General features: G+C 35.6%; 1 non-coding gene across 1 annotated transcript; it reads left to right on the top strand.

Annotated features, from left to right (window-relative positions):
• The first annotated feature begins 7,367 nt into the window (after nt 1–7,367).
• On the top strand, nt 7,368–7,530 carry LOC138805392 (U1 spliceosomal RNA). Its single transcript, XR_011365525.1, has one exon. It is a non-coding gene; the product is annotated as a U1 spliceosomal RNA (small nuclear RNA).
• Nucleotides 7,531–8,300: the final 770 nt, after the last annotated feature.

Genomic DNA, 8,300 nt, shown 5'->3' with positions numbered 1-8,300 from the left:
GTAAAACAAATGTTATTTTTGAAAAACGGAGAAATAATAATGTTTAAAAGAACTAACAAACATATCTAAGAATGGCAAGTGGCTGAACACAGGATGAAATACAGTTTTTAGATTGTGTGCAGAAACAATTGCATTGTTGGAACCTGAGGCCATCAGGCTCCCCAAATACCATTATAGATAGCAAATGCCAGATTGTGATAAAAAGTGTAATTATGGTTAGTTTTAATTTTAGCCTGGCACTGGTAGCTCAGGGCTATAATCCGAACTCCTAAGGAAACGGAGATCTGAAGATCATGGTTCAGAGCCAGCCCCTTCAGGAAAGTCCTTGAGACTCTTATCGCCAATAAGCTATCAGAAAACCAGATGTGGCGCTGTGGCTCAAGTGGTAGAGTGTTTACCTTGAGCTGAAGAGTGCAGGGACAGCATCCAGGCACAGAGTTCGAGCCGCATGACAAAATAATTATAATAACAACAAAAACAACAATACTTTTATGATATTTCTAAGGTGTTGTATAGAAAGACTACCATTTCATACTTTTTTTTCTTTTTTAAAGGTAACAAACATGCCCATCTTCATTGCCAAGATCCATTATTTTGCCATCTGCCTTCCAGCTAAAGTCTGTACACACAATTTGAACTAGAAAGCAAAGCAAACCAATTTTGACAATAAATATGTTTTTCTCTATACATCTTATAAATCAATTCTGACAACATAAAATTTTTTTAAAATCCCTATTGCTAAACACATCCTAATTTCATGGTAGCCATTCTTGTAGGTAAGTTGAATTACTAACACAAATATTCTAAGAATAAGTTATTTAATGGGACAGAGGCCAGTTAGTATTAAGTATCAGTCATGTTTAACTTTCTAAAATACACTAATTTGTATAATAAAAAGTAAAATATGCCCACTTGCAGCTGAGAAGATGGCTCAGCGGTAGAGTCCTTGCCTTTTATGCATTATGCCCTGGATTCGATTCCTCAGCACCACATAAGTACAAAAGACGAGATGTGGCACTGTGGCTCAAGTAGTAGAGCACTAGACTTGAGCTCAAGAGGTGAGGGCCAGCCCTCAGCCCTAGAGCTCAGGCCCCATGATTGACCAAAAAAATGTATATATATATGCATGTATATATACATATACATATATATATATATGCCCACTTATCTTGATAGTATATATTTCAATGTCCTTAACAATAGCTATATATTTTTGTTGTTTTCTATTCTTCAAAAGTTGTTATTTTCCAGAATCACCTGTGGCTAATATTTTATTATTCCCCAAGACGGTGTGGACCTTTGCTTGCTGGATTCTTTAGCCTACTTCATACATGCCAAGCTTATTCAACTATCATTTATGTATATGAAAAACTTGCAAATACTTATTTCCAATCAAAACTCCTTGTATACACTTCTGATCCTTAAAATCTTGTTAAACAGGAATTATCTCCTTATATTAAATATTAGTATATAAGTAAATTTAGGAAAATAAAGGAGTATTATCAATAAATATAACTTACTATTGCTATAGTAATGTTAACCATTAATTAATACAGTGTTGATCTTTTTAATTTATTACAGCGCTGAATGGAATGAACATTAACATTTTGTGTGCCACTTGAACTCAGGAATTTGCTTCTCATTCTACCTTTGCCCTCAAGGCTGGTGCTCTACTACTTGTCACAGCTCCACTTTCCCATTCATTTAGGGGATTAATTAGAAATACGTTTCTCACAGACTTTCCTGCCTGGGCTGGATTAGAAACTTGACGCTCAATCTCAGTCTCTGAGGCAGCCAGTATAATAGGCATGAACCATCAATGCCTAGTTTCTATGAGACTGAAAGGTACTGATTTGAAGCCCAGTACACAAAAACAAAAACATAAAGATGGCATTAAGTACACTGAGAGAATATTAAATCAAAAAAAAAATTATATGTGGGTTTCTGGGTGAAGGAAATCTGAGAATTATTATCACTATTATCTTTTCTGAATTTTTAAAATAAGAAATTAGGGTTGAAGGCATGGCTCAGTTGGTAGAACTAGACAGTAAGCTAAAGGCAGTCAGACACTGAATTTAAGTCTGAGTGTTGGACCTTAACTAAACAAATAAAGAAAATAAAGAATAAATTGTTTCTTAAGTGTAAAATGCCTCCAGGAGACTCCTGTAGGAGTTTATGCTTCAATGTGATGACTGCTGTTGAGGAAAAACTGAAAATGCTCAGGCAGACTGAAAATTTTAGATTTATGTGATGACCATATACATGGCAGATCTTAGCATCTGTAATTCGATACTACATGAAGTGGGCTGCATTAATGACATAAAAACTGTTGTACACATTAATATTGCTCATAAAAATATCTTGCTTCCCATTCTTTCTCTGGAGAGTTGATTCATTTTTCCACCAAATGCTACTAAATATATACAGTCTTTCAACAACTCCAAAAATTTTTACTTTATCACTTAAATTTAGAATATTGTGTATCTTTTTGTCTATTTTAGAGAATTAAAATAACTTTTATTATGTTCTTTTACTATTTATTTTGTTGAGGCATATTTTCACAAAAAAAGATGGGAAAACACTTAGCAGATCACATGATTTAAATACAGGTAACATAGTTGGGCACCTGTGGCTCATTCCTGTAATCCTAAAGAGGCTAAGATCTGAGAATTGTGGCTGACCTTAGCTCTAACTAACCTTAGCTCTAATAACAAACAAAGATGAAAGTAGAGCTATGGCAAGTGGTAGAGCACTAGCCTACAGTAAAACAAAGCAAAACAAACAAAAAGAGGACTGGCACACACAAGAAAATCTAAGTGACAGAAATAGAGAGCTTCTGGGCATCACATCAACTTCCTAATGGGATGTGCACATGGGAATTTAAAATATTTTTGTTTTTAAAATAAATTAAAAATTTTAATCACAATGAAGAATTTTCATATGGTCAAACAAGTCCTAAATCGGGGAATGAGAATAGCTCACTTTATGTTATCATGGGCAGAAATACTTTGCGGTTGGATTTGAAAATCCTATTACAGTTTCTTTTTGCCATGGCATCATTTTAGTTCAAGATAAAATACTTGGCCTAAGGAACATTTATGTTTAAGATATGAAATCTCATCATAAATCACTGCATTTGAGGACTGATTCCTATTGTGTGTAAATTCTTCATGCATGTCACTCAATGATAAAGTCCCATAAAATAGCACCTTCATTCACTCATACACTTTCAACAAAACATAAGCTGTCTGCCTAGAATGTTGGATACCTTTAGCGTGGAATGTAGCTTGCAAGGGAACAGAGGAACTGTAGGGGAGACTTCAGACCACAGCAAATCACTTTGGTTGAATTGGTCTCATTGAGGAGAATGCTGATGTCAAAGGCTTCACCACTAAGCTTTTCAAAGGAGATGCTGTAGGACAATCCCTTCCCCTCCATAGCTATATAAAGTGAAGCAAGTTCTGTCTCCTCCTATTCCTATGGCAGAAAGAAAGCTCATCACTTTTCAACAACTTAAGGATTTTTTTCAGAGTATGACAATCAGAGTAGAAGAATCAAAAAACAATCTGAAGTATTCCAATACACTGGAATAAACTATTCTTTCCATCCTATACACAGTTTTAGGGAGATTAAAAGAGATATACTTAATTGTATGATAATTTCTAAGAAACAACACAATTACTTTAAACATTTTCTGGGATATCAAAGCTCTAATCTGAAAAGAAAATGTTCCTAAGGCAAAAAAAGAATTCTAACTCGTAACACACCCCCACTACCAAAATTATTTTTTGGTCATTCAGATTTATCAGCAGATACATGAGAGGGTCTAGGATATTAGACAGCATCAGCATTAAGACAAATAAATCATATCAAATATATTAGATCATAGCCTAATCATCACTGCTTTTGGAAAGCATTCATTTCTTGAGATTCCTATACTTTCCTTCAATGTATCTGTCTAGCATTCTCTTTTTTTTTCTGGTCCTGGGGTCTGAGCTTTTATTCAAAGTTAGTGCTCCACCACTTGAATCACAGTGTCACTTCCAGATTTTCTGTGATTAATTGGAGATTAGTGTCTCATGGACTGCAGGTGTGAGCCATCGGTGCTCAGGCATTCTCAGAAGTAGGGCTGTGACTCTAAGTAGTAAAGCACTAGCTTTGAGCAAAAGAGCTCAGGGACAGTGTCCAGGGCCTGAGTTATAGCCATATATCCAGTCAGATAAGTTGATGTTAGTCTAAATGAACCTCATGATAAGAAATCAAATGGTTTTTCTTTCTTGCTATTATTTCTAACATGTTTATAAAATGATTTTTTTGTTGCTTTGTAGGAAGGGGAAAAAAACAAATTGCTTAAATAGGGATACAGGTGGACCCATTGTATCAATGGGATGCCATGTCAAAAACGAAATTTACAACTTTGGTGCAAGGGAGGGTGGGGTGGGAGGGGGGAGTAGATGGGAAGGGATAGTAAGGGGAAACAAAGGAGGAAGGAATAATGCTTGATAAGAAATATACTCATTATCTTGGTCATGTAATTGTAACCCCTCTGTATGGTATTTTCACAATAAAAAAAGTGAAAAAGAAAAATAAAAGAAAAAAGAGGTAGAATCTTTAAGACATGATTGTGAGGAGAACTCTGCCCGCATAGACAGATGACTTATTATGTAAATGATCTTGTTTAAAAACAAGTACTGTCTTACCTTCTGATTCTCTCATTCATGCTTTTTTGCCTTTCCACCATCCTTCATGGGGAGACACAGCAAAAAGACCTCAGTTACATATGTAAACACCATGCTCTAGTGCTCTGTTTGACATTTCTTTGCGACAAGGTTGATTTTTGGCTAGAAGAGACTAAGAACAGAATGTATTAAGCAAAGATCAGGACACTGAACAAGATACCTGTGTACAATGGAAAATATCTTCTCTATCATTGCTTTAGAGGTCAGGAGAGCTTATAGGTAAATAGTTTCTCTTAGATACTCTAATTTATCACTTGCTACTACTGCTTTCATGGATCTCTGGGTACACGGCACACCACGAGTGCAGTCACTGACTTAGAACTTTTCTAACACCTTCTACTTTTAATTCATTAGGATTAAAGTGAAAGAAAATCCCCACATATTTGTTAAAAAATGGTGCATATCGTTACCTAATGAGATGGGTGGCAGTGGTGGACCCCAGAATAATGTGTACACAGTCTTCTTATGATATACCCTGGAAACCTGTGGAAGTGGAAGATGGTGCAGAACAAAGAGGGAGATTTAAATGATAAAAAGAAATAGTGGAAAATAGACAATATTTTACAAAATAACTTTATTATAAACTCAGTTATTCATAGAAAAATGTCACTTAAGAACCTTCTTCAGTTCATTGCAAAAAAAAGCACTTAATATATGAGGTAAGACAAAATATAGAAAAACTAGCACTAAATATACCTTACCTAGAAAACATTGTCAGTTCTCATTCATCTGGCCAGTGTGGGATTTCATTTATTTATTTATTTATTTTTGTCAGTCGAGGGACTTGAACTCTGTCTGACTTGAACTCTTCAGATCAAGGCTAGTGCTTTACTACTTGAGCCACAGTACCATTTCTAGTTTTCTTAGTGGTTTATTGGAGATAAAAGATCCATGAATTTTCCTGCCTGTGCTAGCTTTTAACTGCGATCCTCAGATATCAGCCTCCTGAGGAGCTAGGATTACAGACGAGAGCCACTACCTGCTGGTTTAAGATTATTTTTCTTATCTGTCCCTTGATGCAGCCATTTCAAAATTGTCTAACAATGCTGTAGCATTACTGAAGTATAAATATTATGACAATTAGAAATCGAAGAAGCTAATTGTACCTGTCAAGACAGTCAATGATAATTATTTCAAGTTATTGCTTGGACATATATCATCACTATTCAAATGTGTTCTTAATTTGACAAGATTTGAGTATAGACCGATTTTCCAAACTGACTTTTCTAGTGATGTGTGTCAGTAAGGCATGCTTTAGACAAAATCACTATACTGTATGAATTAAAATACAAAGTATCTTGCAAGTTTGTTTTAGAACTCTAAATCATTGACTGAACTAGCTCTGTCATTATTTTTATGATTCATAGGAATCATTCTAGAAAATGAATCAGATTTTCTCAAGCTAAGACACAGAATAAAGTATATGACTTGGGTACCGAAAAACAAAGTAATATCATTTTTCCAATTACTTAACATTATTAGTGTTAGTGCTGAAAATTCACCTCATAAAATGTTAGTAATAGAACTACTCAGCAATTTTGTGATGATACAGAGATATGTAACCCTATATAGTTTTGAGTTGTTTACCTCTCTGGGAAGTTTCCCATACTTGTTCTTTTTTAATTTAAAAGAAGATTCTTGAAAACTTAAAAAAAAAGATGACAATTCGCATCCTGTAATAATAAGCTGATGAGATCATGGTTGGAATCTAGCAGAAGAGGGAAAGCCAATGAGACATTATCTCTAAGTAACCACCAAAAAGACAGAACAGGACCTGTGGTTAAAGTGGCAGAGCACTAGCCTTGAGCACAAAATTTTAGAAATAGTGTCCAGGGCCAAAGTTCAAGCCCTGAAAAAGTACCCCCTCCCCAAACACAAAATCATACACAGGGCTGGGATTCAGCTTAGCAGCTTACCATGCATGAGTTTTGATCCCTAAAACAAGGAAAGGGAGGGATTGGGTCAGGGAAGAGAGAGGGAGGGAGAAAAGGAGAGTGAGACATAACTGCATATAGAAAAGTGGGTAGCTCTGCATAATAAATGATATTCACTAGGGTACATGGCCAGGCAAACATTTTCTGTAAAGGAAGAGAGTAACTACCTCCATGCCTTGGGAACTACATGATATTCTTTAAGTATTCCATTCTTCTGTGGCAGTGTCACAGGGGACATAGATAGAATGAATTCATTAAAACTTTACTAACATTTACTGAAACTTGAATTCTATTTTTATTTGAAATATGGCTAGTGTAACTGTGTGTCTGAATTTTTAATTTTATGTAATTTTGCTTACTGTAGGTATTGTCACTTACAGCTTTGTGGATGGCTACTCAGCTGAGTAGAACAAGTTTGGCCTCTGATGAAGTCTTAGAGCACCTCCAATGTAATACAGGAATACAAGCCACGTAAGTCACTCAGCTTTTTGGTAGTCACAGTAAGAAACAGTAAAATAAGAAAATAAATAAAAACTACAATTAAAAACACCAAAGGAGCTTTAATCAAAATTCAGCAAAATTTATCTAGTATTTAAAGTTTAATCCTCAGATGTCAGCATTCTGAGTAGCTAGGATTACAAATGTGAACTACTCTCATGTGTTTGTTAGTTTTTAAAATATCAAGTCAGCATTGTTACTTACCTGGCAGGGGAGATACCACGATCATGAAAGTGGTTTTCTGATGGAAAGACTTATCTATTACATTCCAGATGTGCTGACTCCTGTGATTACATCAAATGTGAGAAATTTGAGTGCATAATTTGTGGTAGTGGAGGACTGTGTTAGTGCTCTACCATGGATAACTAACTAAATAGACAGATAGATAGATAGATAGATAGATAGATAGATAGATAGATAGATAGATAGATAGATAGATAGATAGATAGATAGATAGATAGATAGATAGATAGATAGACAGCATTGTATTTTATATTGGCCTCATCTCCTTTCCTGCACTCAGTAGTCACTTGATCCTAAGGACTACTGTAAAGGATGAGGTACTTCTATGCCTACTTTGTAGTTGCTAGGAACTACAAGAGTAGAGAAATCAGCTAGAACTCACCATGAGAGAATAAATGAGGAAGTTGGGTGCAGGTGGCTTATACATGTAATCCTAACTACTCAAGAGGCTGAGATCTGAGGATTGCAGTTCAAAGCCAGCCCAGGTATGAAAGCTCATGAGATTCTTATCCTCAATTAACCACCAGAAAACCAGAAGTGGGCTCTGGCTCAAGTGGTAGAGCACTTCATTTGTCCTGAAGAGGTCAGGGACAACACCTAGAGTTCAAGTCCCATGACTTACAAAAAATAAAAAGAAAGAAAACAAATGGGTGACCAGAGCCAAAGTCTCATACCTGTAATTGTAGCTAGTCAGAAGGCTGAGATCTGAGGATCAAGATTCAACACTAGCCTGGGCAGTAAAATCTATGAGATTCTTATTTCCAATTAACCACTGAAAACGATAAGTGACAATGTAACTCAAAGCGGTAGAGTACTAGCCATGAGCACAAAAGATCAGGCACAGGATCCAGGACCTGAGTTCAAGCCCCACAACTGACCAAAAAAA

This window comes from Dipodomys merriami, unplaced genomic scaffold (genome assembly GCF_024711535.1).
Source record: "Dipodomys merriami isolate MVZ:Mamm:240054 unplaced genomic scaffold, mDipMer1.0.p SCAF_391, whole genome shotgun sequence".
Classification (NCBI taxonomy): domain Eukaryota; kingdom Metazoa; phylum Chordata; class Mammalia; order Rodentia; family Heteromyidae; genus Dipodomys; species Dipodomys merriami.
This window is presented reverse-complemented; position numbering and strand designations above follow the sequence as displayed.